Source organism: Carettochelys insculpta, chromosome 16 (genome assembly GCF_033958435.1).
Source record: "Carettochelys insculpta isolate YL-2023 chromosome 16, ASM3395843v1, whole genome shotgun sequence".
NCBI lineage: Eukaryota > Metazoa > Chordata > Testudines > Carettochelyidae > Carettochelys > Carettochelys insculpta.
Window position 1 is genome coordinate 2,423,889 of NC_134152.1, and position 22,428 is coordinate 2,446,316.

General features: G+C 56.0%; 1 protein-coding gene across 1 annotated transcript in view; it reads right to left on the reverse strand.

Annotated features, from left to right (window-relative positions):
* PRR35 (proline rich 35) overlaps nucleotides 1–22,428 on the reverse strand; it is a 78,095-nt gene that overhangs the window by 37,381 nt on the left and 18,286 nt on the right. The window lies entirely within an intron of this gene.

The following is a 22,428-nucleotide window of genomic DNA, read 5'->3' on the forward strand; positions in this document are numbered from 1 at the left end:
AGCCAGCCAATCTGGATGAAACAGACCAATCAGAATCTGAGCCCCAAACCTGGGGCGACACTTTTTACTGGTTCCCAGATGGTCGGATCACTCCCTCCCTCCTGTTATTTTTCATTTTCTCCGCTGCTTCATCCCTTCAGGAGCTGCGGGGGGGGGGGGGGTGGCTGAAAAACGTTGCTCCTCTCCTGGAACAGAGCAGGCTAGGGCATGAAGCACTAGCCTGTCATACAGGAGACCTGGCTCCATTACTGTCTTTACCATTGACTGGCTGGGTGACCTCATGTAAGTCACACTCCTACCACATGCCTCGGTTTCCTCCCATGTGAAATGGGGGGTAAGGACACTGCCCTTCTTTGCCAAGCCCTCCCAGATCTATGGGCTTTAAAAAGCCAACTATTATTGCTGTTTTCTAGTCTTTAGCCACAAAATTGCCCTTTGGTAGCTGGCTCTGCAGCAGTCCTGCTGCGGCAGAGGAAATACAGCTTACCTCTTTACAAAGGCAGAGGAGCTCGGTTTAGCTACAGAGCTGCAAGTCAGAAGAGAGATGGTGCTTCTAGGGTAACAACCAGGTCAGACAAGAACTTTCAAAGTCCATGCTCTTAAAGTTTGAGTGTGTTCTGCCAACCAGCCCTCCAAGCTCACCCTGGGACCTGAGAGTCAAGCTGGGCTTTTGCCATCTGACAGATCAGTGCCAATTGTGAAGGACCCAGGGGGACCCAAGCAGGCCCTCACTGACACCTGGGAACCCCATCCCTGCCAGGTGCTGCCAATAGCAACTCTGTGCAGCTGCAGCGAGTTCGCTAAGGTGCTGCTGATTGGAACCAGTCGCCAGCTGCGCTGATGATGCTTGAGCTGCAGCAGACTTCAGCTCCCTGGCGCACAGCTGGGCTGCAGGGAGAAAAAAGCAGTTCTGAGTGTCAGCTGAGCACCCTGAACATTCAAAGCCCACTGAAATAGTGGGGCCTTGGGCTTCCCAGGGCCATGGATCAAGCCCAGATGAAGAGATCTGATGAGTGAGGAGAATTTCTAGGCCACTTCTTGTGTCAAATTGCACGCTGCCGGTGACCCAGGCGGATCTGCTCTCCGTGGGGCGCAGAGATTCTAAGGCAGGGCTTCCCAAACTTTTTGGCCTCCTGCCCCCTTTTGATTTCTGAGAAACCCTCACGCCGCACCCCTCCTTCACCATCATCCAACCCCCCTTGGACAAAAAAATCTCAATCAGTAATTTGAAATAAACACAAACTTGATATAAAAATGTTATTGAAAATTAAACACAAGCACAAATGATTTTTCTTGGCCCCTTGTGGTTGCCTGGTGCAGCCCCACCTGGCCAGCTGCCTGAGCCCCATGCCAGCCTCCAGAGCTGCCCACACCAGCTGCAAACCTGCCTGACATCTGTGCTGCCGGACTCACCCACCCAAGCCCCATGCTGCTGGGGCCAGCCATCCACCTGCCTGCCGGCTGCCCAAGCCCCACGTTGCCAAGCCAGCCACCCACCCGTCATCCCAAGCCGCCTGAGCCGCAAGAGTCTTGCAAGCTAGTCGGCCACTCGAGCCCTGCGAGCTGCCCACCTGAGCCCCTCTGCTGCCCTTTCACAAAGCCAGGCACCCTCAGCCCCCATCTAACCCCATCCTCCTCCTCCCCCACAACCCACACTCACTCTCATTTGCAGAAGGCAGCCGGCTAAACACGGGCCTTTGCCGGCTGCCTGCTTTTTACAGCAGCTACATGGGGTCACCCATGAAAAATGGCGGGGGGGGGCGGGTGAGAGCTGGAAGCAAAGGCTGGATCTTTCTTTGGGTGGGGGGGATGATCGGGGAGGCTGGGTCGCCTCGTGCCCCCCCCTGGAATTTCTTCACGCCCCCCCAGTTTGGGAAACCATGCTCTAAGGTCAGAAGGGACCACCATGCCCATCTGTCCGACTGCCTGCACATCACAGGCCACAAGACTCTCACTCAGCCGACACCCTCGCAGACCGAGACCCTCTGGAACCCACAAATTATCATTTAGAGACCTAAAGTTAGAGAAAATCCCCTATTTATTCTAGATGAAACCTGCCAGTAACCTATGGCCCATGCTGCAGAGGGGTCTCTGCCAATCTTTGCAATCAGAGTATGGCCAATTTCCACAATTCTTGCCCTTTTTTCTTATCAGAAGGGTAACTGTGTTAGTCTGTATCTTCAAAAACAGCACTAAGTCCTGTGGCACCTTCTTGACTCACAGATATTTTGGAGCATAAGCTTACAAGCTTATGCTCTGAAACATCTGCTAGTCTGTTAGGTGCCACAGGACTTCTTGTTGTCTTTTTTCTTGGTGCTCTTGAGGATGTGGGAGCTGGTGGAAATTGCAGCTCTCAACATTTTTTTGAAAATGTTGGCGAAAACTTGGAAACACGATGCAAGCACACCCCAGAGACTCAAAAGCCGGAGGGCAAAGAGGAAGTTCCCAGCCTTTATATTTAAGCCAAACTCCTACTTTTGGAGGGCTTGACTCATGACGGTTGAGGACTGGTAACAACATCATTGGCTAGAGAGGAGGTCAGCCAGGATCCCCTCCCTGGGCTCTCTGACAGATACTCCTGTCTCACAGTTTGGGTCCCAGCTAAAGTTACTTCTGTTTTAATAGTTCAGGTTCAGGCTACATGAAACCTCCATCTACTAATCAGGTTATAAGCAGGGTGCCAGAATGGGGCTGGGGGCCCAAGTTGCTGGCCAATTCCATAGCCTTGCTTGCAAGTGTAGGGATTGATACTCCCAGGGCCACCTCCTGCTGCTGTCAATTTCTGGTCATGGTGGACATGCTCTAGGGCCTGGAATAGGGCAAGATCTTTGAAACACAGAGCCCTTTCAAACGATCTAGGGCTGAGCTGGGCATGGGGCAGGGGGTTGGTAGCTGCCAGAGTCATTGCCTGCCCCAAAAGCTTCCAAATCACAGGCCCTGGCTCTCATGGGAGACTTCAATCATCCGGACATTTGTTGGGAGACCAGTGCAGCAGCACAGAGACAATCCAGGAAGTTTTTGGAGAATGTTGGGGATAACTTCTTGGTACAAGTGCTGAAGGAACCGACCAGGGGCCATGCGCAACTTGACCTGCTGCTCACAAACTGGAACGAACTAGTAGGAGAGATAGGAGTGGGAGGAAACCTGAGCTGCAGCGACCACGAGAGCGTAGATTTCAGGATTCGGACAAAAGGAAGAAGGGTGAGCAGTAACATACAGACTCTTGATTTCAAAAGAGCAGACTTTGACTCCCTGAGAGAACTGATGAGCAGGATGCCTTGGGAAACGAAGATGAAGGGGAAAAGAGTTCTAGAGAACTGGCAGTATTTTAAAGAAGGCTTACTGAAGGCACAGGAACAAAACATCCTGCTGCATAGTGAGAAATACAAACATGGTAGGCAACCAGCTTGGCTCAACAGGGAAATCCTTAGGCAGCTTAAATTCAAAAAGGATGCATACAAGAAATGGAAATGTGGACAGTTGACTAAGGAGGAGTATAAACATACGGCTGGAGAATGCCGGGCAGTAATCAGGAAAGCGAAAGCACAATTGGAAATGCAGCTGGCAAGGGATGTGAAGAGTAACAAGAAGGGTTTCTACAGGCATGTGAACAATAAACGGGTTATCAGAGAAGGAGTGGGGCCATTACTGGATGAGGGAGGTAACCTAGTGACAGATGATGCAGGAAAAGCTGAAGTACTCAATGCTTCTTTTGCCTCAGTCTTCACGGACAAAGTCAACTTCCCCATGACGGTCCTAGACGATGCAGTGTGGGAAGGTGGAGGGCAGCCACCTGTGGGGAAGGAACAAGTTCTGAGCTATCTAGAAAAACTAGATGTGCACAAGTCCGTGGGTCTGGATTTAATGCACCCCAGGGTACTGAGGGAATTGGCAGAGGTCATTGCTGAACCTTTGGCCATTATCTTTGAAGACTCTTGGAGACTGGGGGAGATACTGGATGACTGGCAAAAGGCAAATGTAGTGCCCATCTTTAAAAAAGGAAAGTAGGACAATCCAGGGAACTATAAACCAGTCAGCCTTACCTCAATCCCTGGGGAAAACAAGGGAGCGAATCCTCAAGGAATCCATTTTGGAGCACTTGGAAGTGGGGAAAGTGATCAAAAGTAGCTAACAGGGATTCACCAGGGGCAAGTCCTGCCTCACCAATCTGATTAGCTTCTATGACAAAGTAACAGGCTCTGTGGACGTGGGGAAGTCAGTGGATGTGATATACCTTGACTTCAGCAAAGCTTTTGATACGGTCTCCCACAACATTCTTGTCCATAAGTTAAGGAGATATGGATTGGAGCCTTGGACTATCAAATGGATAGAAAGCTGGCTTGACAGTCAGGCCCAACAGGTAGTGGTCAGTGGTTCAATATCTGGATGGCAGTCAGTGCCACAAGGCTCGGTTCTGGGGCTGGTGTTATTCAACGTCTTTATTAATGACCTGGACGAGGGACTGGATTGCACCCTGATTCTAGTCTTAGCTCTGCCACTGACCTGCTACGTAACCATGAGCAAGTTGCTTGTCTCCCTGTGTGAATCCTTTCTTCCCGCCCTTGCTCTGGGCTACTTACACTGTGAGTTGTTCAGAGCAGGGGCTAGCTCTGACCTCCTTTCTGTAGAATACCAAGCACAATGGGCCCCCGGCCTCCTTTGGAGCATCTGCTGTAATACAAACAAGAATTTCAGGTGGGAACATGACTCCACAGCCCACATTTTGCCTTTTTATCCCTCGTGTGCTCAGAGCCAGAAAGCAGCTGCTTCTGCTTGACCTGACTCCACTGCCGCCTTTGCTCGCACGCATTAGTCACGGCCTCAGAAGGCAGTGGGCAAAGAGATTGGCTGAGGGGCTGGGATCCTTAACGATGCTGTGAGCTGTGGCTGGAGCTAGCAGAAGTGCAGAGGCTCCTGCAAGCCTGGCCGGCAGCAGTGGTTTGAAATAGGACCTAGTTAAAAAAAAATCATCCGGCAAGTGCGTCGTTTCGAGATGGGCTGGGAAACGGATTCTGCGTCCAGCCAAACTGTCAGCATTTGCCTTTCATTTGGTCCCAAATCCAGACAGACGAGATGCCAACATTTTGAATCCTTTCACAGAATTCCAAAAAGCAGTCTGCTGGGGGGAGTGGGGTGGGGGGGGGAGGCCAAACCTTTCGTTCCAATCGGTTCAAAGTGCTTCCTGGGGGTGCCGATCTTTTCCTTTTTTCTAGTAGGCCGCTTGGAAACGTAGCAGCATTTCGAAACAGCACCCTGGGCTCTGACAATATTGCAATGGGATTTCCCCCCCTTTTCACAATGCTCCCCCAATTCTTTGGTCCAAATGGAACACCGCCGAATCGATTCCGCGGCCCATCAAGTTGGCATTTTCCAGCCACAAGGCGTTTTCCGCTGAACTCCGTGGCCAGTTTGTGGATAACCTGAACGACATTAGCCTTTCCCATCCCCGTTCCTGATCGGCAGGGCACCAACTTGGGGCCTGACTTTAACCAGGGCAGTGATCCCATTGAGCCCAGCAGGTTCCCTCATGCTTAGAGTTAAGCTAGTTCTTGAGTCTTACTGAGTCGCAGCCCTAGTTAGTCACTACATGGGCTTAGGCAGGTTCTCTCTCACGTGTCCCGAGCATTGGCTGCCCACATGTAACACACACAGGTGCTGAGAGAGCCTGCCCCAGGTGGTGGAGCCAGGCCTGAGAGAACCTGATGCCTGGCTCGGCAGGACCAGGCTGGTTAGTGTGAGCAGAGGAGAGCTGAGGCAGTCGGGAGAGAGTCTGCAGTTGCCCTGTGGGGACGGAGAGTTCGTGCGGTGGGAGCAGGCACTCAGGAGAGGCCTGGACCAGCCACCAGCTGCACGGCAGGCTCTGGTGGGAAACTCTGTGAGGGGACATTGGACTTGGACATTGGTTTCAATTTATACGTCAGGTTTCGCTGCAGATTCCAGAGGCAAGCCCTGACTCCTGGCCCTGAGGAAAGGGCAGGGCGAGAGAGGCTGAGGGGAAGAAGGCCCAAGACAGCCTGGGGAGGAAGGAGCCAGGCAGGCAGGGGCAAAGAGGGGGACCGAGTAGACATTGGGTGCTGGTGGCAGGGGCTCTGGGCTGGACCCCAGCCTAGATGGAGGGGTCTGGCTTCCACTACCAGCCACTAGAATGGTGGTGTGAGACCAGAGAAGCCCGCACACTCTGATATAAGGGGCAAGGATGGTGGACAGCCCTGAGGCAAAGCTGTGAGGATCGGGGGCCTAGAGCTGGGGCAGAGGAGCAGCTCTGATCTCCCCTGTAGAGAGCTACCGAGGAGCTAGGGGTCATTCTGACGTCAGAGCCAGGAGCTGGCAGCCTCGCTCAGCACGCCCTCAACCCAAGGATGTAATGGCCAGGACTTCCTCCTGGGCATCTACACATAAGTACAGTCAGGTGTCCGTCCTGGGGGCCTGGCCCTGCGGCTGGGCTCATATAAGTAGGGGTTTGTGCTCAGCTGCTGGGTTTGCCCCATGGTGCCATACAGGGGCTGCAGCCCGTGGGCTGGGTCTGTTGGCCACCTTTGATTAGCATCCCAGAACAGCAGCAGAGCTGTGTGTGTGTGTGCGCGCGTGTGTGCGCGTGTGTGTGCGCGTGCATGCGCGCGCTGTGCTGCATTGATAGGTGACTTACAGGGATAAAGTACCACCATCCAGGCTCTGTCCATGCATACGGGATTTGCCCATGGTGCTTTGTGCCCAGGGCTGTCCCACATCTTCTCAGACCTATGATTGCTTTTCGCGTGGTGCGTGATGTCCCGTTCTGCTCAGCTCACCACTGTGGTGCTACACTGAGGTGTCCTGGAGCCGACAGACCTCCTCACTGCAGCACCCAGGCAGATTGGAGGGCTCCAGTATGGCGTGTTTTCCCAGGGTCTCTCATCACCGTCTCGGCCAGATGGGGCAAAGGCAGTCCCGGGAAGGGATATGGGCCTGGAGCTGTTGGAAAGCAGCTCATGCGGAGGCTTCATGGGGGGTTGTCATCAGCTGCGAATCAGCACAGCTGGTTCCTCCCCAAAAGCTGTTACATGTGGCTACGCCTGGACACCTGAGTGGACAGAGCTCTCAGTGTGGACTACTCTGGATCTGCGCCTACAGAGCCTCTCTGCACACTTGTCGTCCAGGACATTTTGCCGCATGTCTGGATGCTGACTGCTCTTAAGAAAGCTTGTTGAGCCCTTACTGTCCAGAAGCTTTCATCTCCAGCCCTGGGAAAGCCCTGTCTCCAACCCTTCCAGAAACGGGTTCCATCAAACCGTGGTCCAAAGAACGCCAGTGTTCTGCTTGTCTGTTCTTTCAACTCCTGCCGCTTTGCATGTCTCATTGCTGAGCTCAGAGGACTCAGTGTGGGATTATTCCCCTCTCCTCTCCCCTGTTGCAGCAACTGCTCAGTGTCACCACATTGGAGACATAAAGCGCCCATTAGGTTGTCATGGCCTGGGACACCTGGAAGGAAAATCAGTGTGTGCTAATTTGCCACAAAATCTGTGCTGCATTCATGCCTGCGGAGGAGGCGCTCGCGACTGCTGAAGGAGGAGGCGCTATACACCTCCACGTGCATTCCCAGGGCCTCGCTTTCAGTGCAGGCTACCTGAAGGACAAGCTCAGCCCAGGAGCCATTACCAAGACTGGAGAACCTCAGGTCTGGCTGGAATAGTGAAGCCCTTATAACCCAACAACCGACTGGCTTTGCTTCTGCTCCATGTCCCCATCTATAACCTTGTGCTCTGGGCAAAGAAGGTCAAGCGGGAGCGGGAATATCTTCCCTTCCAGCAGGGAATACTAAGAAAGATTCATTGCAGCAGCGCCTTGGTAACGGTCCGTGATTCTAACGCCTTTTACTTCGGGAAGACCTGCTTCTTCCGCGGCCTATGCAAATCTCTCTGGGCAACCTGGAGGTTTGGTGTGTCCACTTTTTGAAGGAAGCTTCCTCATCCACGAGGCAGGAGCTAGGTGCTCTGCATGGACCTGGGGGGATTGTGTCCTCCTGGCAGCAGCTAAAGCCAGTCTCTGCTGCTGGTGTCACCCTCAGCAGGGCATTGTCAAAGGCCTTGGGTCTTATCAGCCGAAGGCCCAGGCTGCAGCCTTCCCAGTGGCCTGGTTTCATGCACGTGGCTGGGATCTGGAATGTCTAAAGATCTCCTCAAGGGGAGAAGCCCAGAGTGCTGCCTCCCCAGAGGGACTTGGCGTTCACATCCGAGCTGCAAGAGCGTTGGGCAGATAGACCTCTGTGGCTGGGAGGTGGTCCCTCTTCCTGGGGGCGCGTCTGGGGCTTAGTGACGTGGAGAAAAGCCCGTGTTCCAGAATGGGCGTGAAGGAACTCGGGGGAACGTTTCTGTGGAGATGGTGCCCTCCTTTTGCAGCTCACAGAGCATGTAGGGCGCCGAGAGGGCAAAGGTCTCTGGAGGCTAGCAGCACGGACTCCATGCTCTTTCCGAGAGGGAACTCCAGACGGACAGCACGGAGGCAGCTGGCTGGCATCCGGAGAGAACAGCCTGAGACCCGGAGCCCAAACAGCAGCTCCCCGGTGACCTTTCCCCAGTGTAACTCTCCTCTGCTCCCTCCCTATTCCAGCTGCAGCAGCCAGCAGCCGGGCTGGGACCTGCTACGCCGGTGGCAGTGAGAAGCTACCCCAGGCCCGTGCATGTGTCTGTGTGCGCGCGCACACCCGAGTGCAGCTTTCTTCCAGCCTGCGGGCTGCTTCAGGGGCGGGGAAGCAAACTGGTGTGTTTGCCAGCTCCTCCCGAGGTCCGCAGAGAGGTGTCTGCAGGGCTCGTCTCGAGGAATGTCAGAGTGCATGTGCTGCATGAGACGGCCCTTCAGAACTCATCAGCCCCGCTGTCACGCAGCCCGTCGCAAATCGGGAGTGACAGCTGTCTTCGTGAGCACCATCCATCTGTGGCAAATGTGTCAGCTAGCTGAACACTCCCGAGGAAACCGCTACGAGTCAGGGAAGCGGGGGGGGGGGGGGCGGTGCGGCGGGCGGCAGCAACAGGAGGCGAGGATGGACCACAGCTGACCTGCTGGGACCACACGTCTCCAATCACCTGGCTCTTGGTGGCCAAGCCACCAGAGATGCTCATTAAATAATAATCCTGACAGTCGCTGTCCAAGGCCCCCGCAGCTTGTCAGAAACATGAATCGACCCTTCTGCCTTCCCGTGGGAGCTGGGTGGTGGTATTATTCTCACCACACTCCTTTCACAGCTGAGGAAACACGGTGAAGTGACCTGCCCAGGGTCAGAGAATCAGTAAGTGGCACAGCTGAGAAGAGAGCACAGGGGGCGCCCAGACAGCCCATGTCCCCATGTCACCATATTTCCTCACCTCCTCTCCGTGGCTCGGATGGGCCCAGGAGGGCAGAACGACCTCCTTTGCTCTTCTCTCTCCATGTGTCTATTCTCCTTCATCTCTGACCTCCTTCCCCTGCCCTGACTCCCAGTTCTCACCCATGCAGTGCTGGTGGACAGCGTTATTTTTACCCCCAGAGAAGGGAAATATGAGCTATCCCTTCGGTGCCCCAACCAGAAGGGCCAACCCTTTGGGCTGGGAGGAAGTTTGGTCTCCAGGACCCATTCAGTCTTTGGCTCCTTTGAAGTGCTCACAAGACAACAATTAAGTCTAGCTGCAGTGGGTTTGTGATGTGGATGTTTGAGAGCTCCTTGAGAACTCGCCTAAGACCCACCAACGCAAGTTAACAGTGGTCAAAAGCAATCCTCCACTAGGGCTGTCTCTGGCTGCTATCACCTAAGGACAAACTTGAATCAAAGACTTGGAAGTAGAAGCTCCATTTCCCCTTATCTAAGCAGTCCTCCAAAGCTGGCAAGCGAACTGTGAAGGATCACCAACGTTCTCTCTACTCCCTCCTCCAGAGACACACACCTCCTCACTAGACCAGCCACAGGGAATGCTAAACAATCTTAATTCTTTCTCTGGCCTTCTAGCTCGCCCTTTTCCAAACCTGCACGTCAACAGTGCCACAGATCTATGTACCGGAGATAGCAGAGGACAAGCATCTGCTTCATTTGTGGTGTAGGTGCATGGATGGAACGTGGCAAGCGGTTGCTGAACGGCGAGTGTGAGATACTCTGGGAAATTGATGTAACCTTAGCCCAAGCCACAGACTCCAGAAGAGCCAGTGAGCTGCGATTTCACACTCAGCATGGACTGAACAGCAAACGCACGTGTCGCTTTCAAAAGGAGACACTACAAATGGAGGAACACAGATAACAATCAAAATAGAAATCAAAGTGATTCTGGCCGGGTAAACATTTCTGTGCACAACAGTGGCCAAGAACGCAAACCTTAGGTCACATATGCCATTAAAATAGACAGACATGAGATTTTTCCCCAAAGGTACATCACGCAGTTCAAACCAAAAGCGTCTACATGATGTACGATGACTAGAGAGCAAACTGTTTCAGATTAACAAGGTAAATATTAGTGGCATAGCTGTAGCCTTTAAACTGGATACTGGTGCACAATGCAATGTTGTCCTGGGATAATATTTAATCGCTTAACTACATTTTTGGCATCACTCAATCAGTAACTCCCTGAAAAATAACCGCAGTTGCGCTGGCTATTACAGGAGTAAAAGCATTCCAGACTGTAGCTAGCAGATATATGTTGCCAATGCCATAAAATCACACAGAGACAAAAACACTGTCAGGATATTAGGAGACTTCTGCCATGTCCGCCTGGATGGCCTGGAAGGGGAATGCCACATTAGAGCAGATAAATCCTGAAGTCCCACACTTAATCCACAAAGAAAATTACATTTGTACATGCGTCCTATCAGAGAGAGAGCAAAACCTGAAGCTGAGGATGGGTAGGGGGAAAGGGGTTACTGAAAAGAGCAAAACAATTTGCAAGCAGGGTTCATACCCCGAAGTACAGTTATATACTGAGTCACGTGATTTAAATACGTTGTATCAGAAGCAAAAAATGTTCCCTGTATAAAACAGAAGATACATATTTTAGCAGATAAAGTTATATGAATCTGGCTGTAAGCTAGCAACATTTTATGCACCATTGAAATGCCTGGTCTGATTTTCCTGTTTGTGACTTGCCTACACCCACTTAGAAGAAATTCGAATGGCCTCACAAAGTGTGAGTCCAGGGAGACACACCCTATAAAACCAAGTAAATGCCATTTGGAATTGCCTCTGCTCCGGAGGGATTTCCAAGGCCAATTCTACAAATCTTCAAGGGATTGGCAACACAACCCAATATTTAAAAAGTTCCCAAACTGATCTAGTATAAATTTGTCTGACCAGGACAATGGCTGAGCCAAGGGATCTTTATTGTTGAACCAGGTGAAATAATATTCATACCTGAAATGCCCATTCCGCTGTACAAAGTAGAGCTGTGGGAGGATAAAACATTTGGCAAAATTCACTTCAAATCACCTGCCTGAAAGGGATTGCTGGGACACGCTATGGCCTGGCCTTGAGAAGAGCAACCCACATGGTGACTGGCACGCCTCCGCCTGCTGATGAGCAGTTTAAAATATTGTATGGGGCTGTCATTTCGAATAAGGCCACTTTACACCGTTCCAGTAATGTAAAGGGGCCAGAAAAAGGACTTGCATGCCTCTTTACGCTGTGCGTGAGCATTTGGCCCATGCTGATTTAATTGAGCCCATTGCGTGGTCAGGAGATACATCTGAAATTGGAGCTTGGAGTCTCTGGTCGGCTAGAGTCACACGTGATGCAAAGTGACCTTAAACAGGCCAGAGAAACCTCCTCCATGGGCCAGGGCTGGATGGACACGGCCAGTGAACGGCCCCAGGGCTGTACGTAAAAGAGCAGTTAAGTGTGACCCATTCTCTGGCCAAGAGAATAGCCGCCTGAGGAAGGATTCTGGAGTAATCAGCAGAGGGGCACTGGGCTTCAAGAGACCTGGGTCCTCTTTCCAGTTCTTCCCCTGGCTGGTGCATGACCTTGGGCAAGCCACGCCTCTTTGTGCCTCGGCTTGCCCCGCGGTAGAACGGGGACCGTAGCACTACTCAGTCACATCACGCAGGGTAGCTGCGGCAGTAACGCACAGCCGTCCACGCCATCAGTTGCTTTCTCACTCTCTTCTGTCACACGGCGAGGTCACGAATCCTGCTGCACCTTGGAAGTGAGGTGGGTCTCTTAGCTCAGGCTTCCAAGAACCACCAGGCGCGTGTCCTACCACTGCTCCGGATGGCCCACGGCCCTCCCCGCCGGGAGCGTGGCATTCAAGCTGCTGTGCAAAGGGGCATCACGGCCCCACTGAGGAGAGGCGTGTGACGACCTGGCAGGTGTTTATTTTTGTTCCCTTGCTCTTTTCACAGGCCCGAGGTCTGGCCAGGGAAGATGAGTGGGAAGATATTCCCGGCACCGAGGCAGCCCCAGCCAGCGCATGCCAGACGCACCGAAAAGGAAGCTGGAAGAGGCGGGCAGGCAAAGCCAGCTCACAGGCTGAGGATCATGCTGCAGAGTACCCCTGTGCTTCCTGAGCTAGATGTCCCTGCCAAAGCCCCCCAGGGCCATGAAAACCCTCTTTACCCCAGGCAGCCCCCTGGGACTGGAGCAGAGGGCTGATTTCCCTGCTGCAGTTTGGCCCCGGAGGCAGCAGCTCCAGGGAGAGGAGCCACCTCACCGCTTTGCCCACACAGGGCTCTGCGTGGGGACCCGACCGACGGGCAGGTGGAAAGCCCTGGCTGCTCGATCTTTGAATTCCTGACCTCAGCAGCTGCCTGCCTCCTCCGAGACGCAGCAAGCTCGGCACAGACCCAGCACCAGGCCTTAAGTGGATGGACCCTGCACGTTCAATGGATTGGTGCCTGCTGATTTCAGGGGAACGGTGAGGCAAAGCTTCTCCTCTGGCCAGGTGCTGGAATGGCAGCTGTGTATTTAACCTTCCCCTTACCTGGCGCCAGCCTTAGGCACGGCTGCTAAAGGAGGGACAGACAGGCCAGAGGCAAGGCCAGGCATAGAGGGCGTTTCACAGATAACTGCAAGCCTTGCTACTCGATTCCACCAGTAGCTGTCCCATCCCTCCCCTGCCTGCGCCAACACCCTGTCTGCTAGGGCAAGAGCAGTGGAGAAAACCTGCCCTGACAACCACCGAAAGGAAACCGGCTCCAAGGGGGAAAGCCAGTCGGTGGAGAGCTCAAAGCACTTTACAGGAGCCAGGCAGCAGCTTTCGCCCTCTGTCATGTCACAGACTGGGGAAACAGAGGGACAACGTGATCCCAGCTCTCCAGGCCGCTGCCTGGTCCTGTGGCTCACACCCACCACTGCACAAGGCCAGGGCTGGAACCAGCAAACCTCCAGGGGGGAAAAGCCGATGTCACTATGGCTTGAGTTGGTGAGCCAGGCTGCTCAGTGGGAGCTGGAAAGATTCCTCCTCCGTAGACCGGGTGCAGCGGGAGAGGGGTGACAGCCAGTGGGTGACAGGGCACAGGTAGGGCAGCCTGGAGGAAGGAGGCTTCAGCTGTGCCTGAAGGTGAAGAGCTTTGCCCCTTAGTCTCAGGCTGATTGGCCCTGCCAGCCCCTCCGCTTGCTGCCAGAGCTGCGAACGCTCTGGTGTGTTGCAGCCTTGTCGTCTCCCTGCAGCTGTCCATCTAGAGCAGGTCTCGAGTCGAGGCCATCCGCACCCACCCAGCGCCGCCGGGCCCGTATTTCTGCCAGGACATGCTCTCCATGACAGTGCATTGAATGCTGGCTTCCCTGCATCCGAGCTGGCAAACACCCCAGCAGACTCCCCAGGTGGGTCTTTTGCAGCCTGTTAAAATGAGAATATAAAACCCATGGAGATACACATCTCAGAGCTGGAAGGGACCTGGGGAGGTCATTAAGCCCAGTTCCCTGGGTAGGACCAAGCACCATCTCTTTTCTTTTTAAAATCTATTTGCCCCAGAGACCTAAATGGCCCCCTCCAGGAGTGAGTGCATGACCCTGGGTTTAGCAGGCCAGTGCTCAAACCACTGAGCTATCCCTTGGCCTGGCTGGCTTATTATCCACTGACCTGATCACCCACAGCACCCCAAGCGCTCCTGGGGCTTCTGGGTGCCCCCTCCGGGGCGGTCTTGTCCTTATCCAGAGATCCCCGTGTGGCAAGTGCAGGCCACAAAACACATCCAGGTCTGATCTGAACTGTTTTGCTCCATGTGGCATTTAAAGACCCTGAGTCAATGCGTCTCGCTAGGCTCCATTCCTGGGCAACCCTCCCCCCGAGCCATGGCCCCGTGTGGCTCTGGTGTCAGAGGCCAGCCGAGCTGAGTGATGCCGGGGCACCTGCTCTGAGCCTGGGCATCACCTTGCTGCCCGTCTCACTCACAGGGAACCCTGGGCACCACTGGGTCTTAATGCCCACACACCTGCCTGGTCCTATCCCTGGCCGATGGCCCGGCGCCCAGTCTAGGGCTGTTCCCTTCCAGCCCCTCCAGCCACTGGAGCACTGTGCTTCCGCGCTACTCCGAGGGGTTCTTCCGGCTACTAGGGGACCTGCATGGGCTGGTGCGATCAGCTCGGCCCTGAGGCTGCCTGGCGGAGAAGGAAGGACTTGGGACGGAGCATGGGCGGAGGAGGAGAAGCAGATGGCAGGAGAAGGGTGGGAGGGAAGAGCAGAAGACGGAGGGAGAGAGTGGGGCTAAAGGAGAGTCTCTTCTCCTCCTCTTCCCTGAGGGGCAGCTGGAGGCAGAGCCGAGGCAGGAAACGGAGGCACCGGTTTGGCTGCAGCGGCTGGAAGAGAGCAGGGAGCGAAGCAGCAGGAACGCAGGGGGGCTCTCAGGACACTGTCCTCACCCTCCATGCGGGGAGAGGCCACGGGGGAGGTCAGCGTCAGCTGGGCGTGAGGTGCAGGCCGGCCGTGCACCCGGAGGGCCATGCGGATTTAACTGCTCTGAGGCTGACCTCTTGCTTTCCCTCCAACGCGGACGCAAAGCTGGCTGCGGCGCCCCAGCACAGGCTGCCCGAGGCCTGTCTCATCCGCCCCGGGCCCTGGCACAGCTTGAGGCCGCGCGCCTGGACGCCGTTGCTGGGGGCCTGAGGGGCTGTCCCCTGGGCACGCTGCCGCTCTGCAGATCGCAGGCGGCCAGGACGCGGGGGTGCAAAATGGCCATTTGCGGCTGCCTGTCACTTGGCTGGCAACTGGCTCCTCCCAGAGAGGAGCTGCCACCTCTGCAGCGTGAGCTTCCCCAGGGCCCTGCTCCTGTCACCCGCCTCGAGCTCTCTTGAGCCCACAGGGGCTCACTGGTGCCCCACAGACAGAGGCTGGTCCTGGGGCTGAGCACTGGCTGCGGGGGTCACATGGATGCGTGTGGGACATGGGGGGCACTGAAGAATGTCCTGTGCCTGCCTGGCTCCTACCAGATGGCCCCCCAGCGCTGCAGCTCTCGGCCCCCTTGCTCTGCTTGGCACCACACCATGCCCCATACCCCTAGATCCCATCAGTCCACCTGGCCCTGTCCCAGCCGCTCCCCACCCCGTCTCACTCTCCCCAGCTGCTCTGCGCCCCCAGATCAGTCCTGCCCGTGGATCACTCCATGCCACAGCATTCGTTTCTCATCCACCCCTCTTCCGGCTCCTCCCCGGGGCCGGGAGCTGGAGGTTCTCCTGCCGCTGCTCATCGGACCCCAGGAAGGCACAGATGGGTTTATGGTTGCTGGTTTATGACCAGGTCACTGCTGTAGCTGCTGCTGCTTCTGGTGACTGCAGGACCAGCTGGGAGGAGGTGGCCCATGAAGGTGAGGGAGGCTGACCGGGACCAGTGCAGGGCAGCAGCAGCCCCCGTGGGCTGTTCAGTACAACGCGGAGAGGACCAGCTGGCCTGCTACAGCTGCCCGGGTCTCTGTTCTTGGTGATGAGCACTTGGAGGAGCCACAGGCCTGCCGGCGAAGTCCTGTCCCTTTGCTGGGTAGCAGAGCACGTCCCTACAGCAGGAGAGTGGGCCCAGAAACCGTCTTAATCCGTTCATGGCTCATTCCGGTTTGACGGCCACCTTGTTGGCCAACACACGAGGGCCCTCCAGAACATGTGAACCCGAACAACTGTGACAAAGCGTGCCAGTGCAAGTGTGTGTGCCGGGCGCTCGCTCCGGTCCCAGAACTGTCAGGCCACATCCCCAACCAGCGTACATGGGTCTCAGCCGCCAATGACGTCCCTGAAACTGAGCATCGGGCCAGACGCAGACACCCTCTTTTAGGGACTCTTTCCTAAGGAAGCCAGATCAGTTTGCCTGGCCTGTGGTGCTCCCTTCTGACGTCGATCTCACCTCCGTAGGTGCTGGGCAGTTGGACCTGCCACCGATCCTGCCCCATTGCTGCCTCTGCTCAGAGGCAGCCCAGATCAGCATCAAAACCAGTGCAGGGGGCAGGACTGATCAGTACAGCGTTGGAAGAGCCAGGCCTTGACCAGCCAGGAGGGCACAGCTGTGCGGGGAAGCAGGAACAGAGAAGCGTGGGCTCTGCCTGCGAGAACTGAGGTGGCCCGATGGGTTTGCAGGGAAGAAGAGTGAAAGCTAGGACAGCGGAGAGCTCTGCCAGCCGCCAAGGAGGGGTCGCGGCAGGGAGTTAGCCGAGAAACCACCTGGGTTGTGTGTACAGACCAGGCCAATGTTGTTATTATTTTACAGGTTCCACCTCCCTAGTCTGGACTCTTGTGACCTGAGCAGTGCTGGACCAGGGAAGGTCATTTCCCCTTCTGGCCTCCAGCCCCACACCCAGGCTCCCTTCCCAGCTTCCAGCCCCAGGCACGTGCTGGCAGTGGCCCTTGTTCCTGGCCCTAGCTGCAGGCTGCCAGCTCCCTGCCCCTGCAGCAGGCTGGTGCTCTCCAGCCCCATCTGCAGCTCCTCAGCCCCAGCCCCAGAATGACACTGCTGTCCCCTCGTCACTGGCTTAGGTGCAGCAGCCGGGCTGGGCTCAGATTCCCAGTCCCCACTTTTAACATCACAGCTGTTGCCAGCCCAGAGAGTCACAGCTCCTGGGAGCCTGTAACAGAATGCTAAACTGCACTGTGCTGCTCATTCTCCGGCTGGCATCGGGTGTAAAATGCTGTATTTAAACATCCCTCACCATTACCTGGCAGAGCATTAAAGGAGATGATGCTGAGCACAAGTGGCATGTACAAGCAAGCTCACTAGCCAGGCTGCAGCTGGTCCAGAGGTAAGCGATGCGGTGTCAGGAATAATCTAAAAACTGGAAGGAAACAGCAAAAAGGGTTGCACAGCAATGGTGTGAAGTTCGCAGGGTCTCACCCGCACGCGTCCCTCCAGCGGCCCAGAGAACTCAGCCTTTGACAAAGCTGCGCAGCTCCTTAATGCTCTGACTTAACCGCAGACAGTCACACCGGTATCAATGACAAGTTTCCAGCCAACGTTCCCTCTAATCTTTTCCTTCCTTGTGCCGATTTTTCCATCCTTGTGCCGAGTACATTTTTCTCTGTGTACTGAGGCATGTGCCAATGTGCACCACCAGTAGAAACAAACAACCTAGCTGTGAATCTCTCTTGAGTGGATGCACGAGGACACAGTTTACAGGGAATGCTGATTCCAGCTGTGTTAGATGCTTACTTTATACCACAATGAAATGTGGCTTACAAAGTGCAGGTTTTCACCAGAGAATTCAAGAATGAGGAGAAAATGTTGAATTTTTTATAAGAGCTCTGCATACATTGGCTAAAAATTGCGATTGTGGGAATGCAAACCACGAGAATATCAGCAGTCAGCTGGTTTAGGGGTTAATAAAACCCTTTCACATCAGCTACAACTGAAGAGAGATTTAAACCTAACCGCAGCTGTACTGATACCGAGGCAGTCAGAATTAAACAACAGAACAAAACGGAGGAGCAACTTGAAACACCCATAAGTAAAGCTTAGAAGCTATAAACAGACACCTGAGTGTTAAGGGCCGTTATCATCCTGAGACGAGGAGGGAGAACTTCTGGGGTAAGCGGGAAGAATTCTAGCATAGCTGCGCAAGGTGTGGATAACGTCACATCCCAAGACACGTTACATGGCCAGCCACAGGTGCACGGTGTAATAAGTGTTTGTAATATGGATGTTTTCCTGCCATTCGCCACGCCAAAGCAGTCAGGGAGTTCACTTACATTACAGACAGGCAAGCATCGTTATCTCTTGGATGACAGGGAGACTGCCCAGAGAGTGAAAGTGAACATTCACAGCAAGACTACTGACTTTACGACTGACTCTGGAGCTGACCTCACAGTCATCTCAGAAGGGACTTACAATCCACTTGAATCCCTGATAGAGGTGAAGTCACCTGTGACATCTCAGGCTAGTCCTGGAGGCAATTGATTCCCCACAGAAACAGCTTACAAAGATGCAAGCTATGCATTTAGAGGGCATGGGGATCAAAGACCAGCAGCTTTCTCAGGCCACAGCGTGGCAGCCCGAATAGGTCTAGGGAGACAGACGAAGAACTCAACAGAGGATTTGATGTTACTGGATTTCTGCAAGGTGGTCTAGTACGAATCCATTTTGGACCATATTGAATCATCCAGTGTATAAACACCTCAACCAGAGCGATGCTGAAAGAGACCAGCAGCACATACGTGGAAATTCAGAGAACACCATTATCTGATCATTGTGCTTTATTTTTCCAGCGCATAGAAATAATGTACTTGAAAGACACAACACGTTGCAGCGTAATCAAGAAACCGAAGAGCACTTTTTTCACAAAACTTATTTTCACAGTTCACGGCAGCAGAACGTAAGCCTTTCTGGGCAAAATATTACTTTGACCCTACTTCCTGGCCGCCCATATTTCCTGCAAATGAATGGCGAGGCAGGAAGAGCCATTCCTTGCTTTGCTGAGTTCTAGAGCAGCAACGTCAATAACCCAGCACAGCTGCTGATGGGAAGACAACTCAAAACCGCCATTCTGGATTTGGAAAAGAACCTGCCTCTAGTGTGACAGCAGCCAAATCAGCTTAAAAAGGCCATCAGAACTTACAACATTTACAACAGGGACCATGCAAAGAACTGCGGGGTCTAGGACCTGGAAACCATGGTCACGTGCGCATGGAGGGAGGAAAAGCTCCAGCCAATGTAAAGACTGGGGATCCAGAGCCCACGAGAGCGCTACTCGCTGTGGAGAGTTCTGCAGAAACCATTCCTCAGACAGAACAGTGAGTGGAACAAAGGCTGTGGACGGCAGTTGCAGAACGAGACGAGGAAGACTCCAGTCAGTGATGCCCAAGTGGGCGCCCATTCAGGTCACGCAGCTAGAAAAGTGGCACAATTCACACACCACCGACTGACACCTGCTGCATGTCAAAGACAGCACGTTAGCGCACTGACTGCGCATGGGCACGATGTAGAACGCGAGGGGACGGATCTAATGGAAGGCTGAACCATGCCAGAGGTTCAGTCCCCACGTGCAAAACCCCTGTTTCCACGACCTTTCGCCAACCCCTGCAGAGCATTCCAGGATCTCACGATGAAGGCTCTGAGTTCCTCACAGGGATCACGGACATCCCAGATTCCATGGCTTTCCGGGACCTCTGGGACTTGGGAAGTGGTTGGCATGGCTGGCCCGGTGGCCACTTGAGCAGCTCAGGCAGTCTCAGGCCACGGTGTGCCACTGCCAGCCCTCCCAGCAGGTGCGGGAGTGTGGGCTCTGGGGGTGATTTAAAGGGCCTGGGGCTGTGACCACAGCCATTGCTGCTGTGACATGGTGGCAGCTGCTCCCTTGGCCCCTTCAGCAGGCCCACTAGGCTGCAGCTTCCTTCTGGGCTCCGGACAAGCTCAGCTGCTCAGGAGAACGCAGGAACCATTTGGCCCCGCCTCTTCCTCTGGGCCCAGATATTTACCAATTCCCAGCCTCAGTGCAGAGCTGGGGCGTCCGGGCTGCTGCCTCCCCTAACGGGGGCCCTGCTCAGAGCCCAGGGTCTCGGCTCATCACTCCTCCACACCTCCGCCCCGTGCCGGGCAGCTGGCGGCACATCAGCAGCTTGGCGCTGGCTGGAGCTAGCTCGGCAGCCCCGTCTGCGTTGTTAGCGTGACTCGAAGTGACACGGAACAGCTGGTTGTTGGAAAGCAATCTCCTGCGGGTGGGAGGCGAGGGAGGGCTGAGCCGCTCTGTGGATAATTGCATCCGGATGGGCTAGACTCTTTGCTCACAGTCAAACCTAGGGGTGGTGAGAAAAAGAGCAGGGCTGTCAGGCCCCATTAGCTGGCCCGGCGCTGACAACGCTTCTTCGCCACCAGTGGGAGAGGCAGAGGGAAGCCCGGCTGGACCGGAGCTGGGCAGAGGGCGTGCGGCCTGGCGAGGGGGGACGCACTGCCAGGAGGAGTGAGAAGCCACAGTGTGGCCACATGGCCCTGGGCCTGGCCACTGCACAGCAGCTGTCGCCTGGGGAGCCAGGGAGAGAGTGCGCGAGAGGTGTGGTAAGGGCTGGGGTAGGAGATCACTCCTGGGTGGCGTGCCAGCCTGAGGCACCAGGCCTGACCGAGAGCGGTGGTGAGGCCGTTGCCACAGAAACACAGGGATGGGTCTTCCCGAGGTGCCAGATGCCCCAGCAGGGCGCCCTGTGACGCCCAGGCCAGGCGGGCCCCCCGGGCACAGGCCCGGCCCTTGCTGTTGCCTGGCGAAGTTTGCCTAGACGGCAGGGGAGCCGTGGGCCGGCTGGAGCAGTGGTGGGCTGCACGGGCCCCCTGCTCTCCTCGGCGTGACTTCCCTGCCGGCCAGCAGGGAAAAGAAAACGGAAGATAACAAAACTCCCAGACGTGGCCAGGGCTGTGAAATTCCAACCCCTGGGCAAAGACGTTCCCAAAATCAGCTGCAAAGGGCGGCTGGGGAGGCTCCTGGAGCAGCCAGTGGGCTGGCTGGTGAGGGCCCCTCCTGCTCTGCCTCCTCCGGGGGAAGGGCTTCCACGCAGGCACGGCCGTTCGCTCACACACCAGTCAGGAGCCAGGACCACGACGCCGGGAGCCAAAGCCCCTCAGCCGTGGGGAGGAGCAAGCCCAGCTCCATGGGGGTGGGAAGGGCCTCATGAGTCTCATTCACCACCTGACCACCTGCCATGTGGTGAGAGGACCCAGCCCACAGACCCTTTCTCTTCCAGGCCATCTCAGGCCAGCCTGGGCGCTGTCCCTCAGACCCAGCTCCCGAGCAGCCTGCTCCAGCAGTCACTGCCACCTGGCACCATGGCACAGCCTGCACCAGCAGCCACCGGCACCCGGCACCACGGCACAGCCTGCACCAGCAGCCACCGTCACCCCGCACCACGGCACAGCCTGCGCCAGCAGCCACCATCACCCCGCACCACGGCACAGCCTGCGCCAGCAGCCACCGGCACCCGGCACCACGGCACAGCCTGCACCAGCAGCCACCGTCACCCGGCACCACGGCACAGCCTGCGCCAGCAGCCACCGCCTCCCAGCACCACGGCACAGCCTGCGCCAGCAGCCACCATCACCTGGCACCACGGCAAAGCCTGCGCCAGCAGCCACCATCACCAGGCACCACGGCACAGCCTGCACCAGCAGCCACCGTCACCCGGCACCATGGCACAGCCTGCGCCAACAGCCACCGGCAGCCGGCACCACGGCACAGCCTGCGCCAGCAGCCACCATCACCCAGCACCACGGCACAGCCTGCGCCAGCAGCCACCATCACGAGGCACCATGGCACAGCCTGCACCAGCAGCCACCGGCACCCGGCACCACGGCACAGCCTGCACCAGCAGCCACCATCACCTGGCACCACGGCACAGCCTGAGCCAGCAGCCACCGTCACCAGGCACCACGGCACAGCCTGCGCCAGCAGTCACGGACACCCAGCACCACAGCACAGCCTGCGCCAGCAGCCACCATCACCTGGCACCAAGGCACAGCCTGCACCAGCAGCCACCGTCACCCGGCACCACAGCACAGCCTGCACCAGCAGCCACCATGACCCAGCACCAAGGCACAGCCTGCACCAGCAGCCACCATCACCCGGCACTACAGCACAGCCTGCACCAGCAGCCACCATCACCCGGCACCACAGCACAGCCTGCACCAGCAGCCACCGTCACCCAGCACCAAGGCACAGCCTGCACCAGCAGCCACCATCACCCAGCACCACGGCACAGCCTGCACCAGCAGCCACCATCACCCGGCACCACAGCACAGCCTGCACCAGCAGCCACCGTCACCCAGCACCAAGGCACAGCCTGCACCAGCAGCCACCATCACCCGGCACTACAGCACAGCCTGCGCCAGCAGCCACCGTCACCCAGCACCACAGCACAGCCTACACCAGCAGCCACCATCACCCGGCACCACAGCACAGCCTGCACCAGCAGCCACCGTCACCCAGCACCAAGGCACAGCCTGCACCAGCAGCCACCGTCACCCAGCACCACGGCACAGCCTGCACCAGCAGCCACCGTCACCCAGCACCAAGGCACAGCCTGCGCCAGCAGTCCACCTGAAACCACAG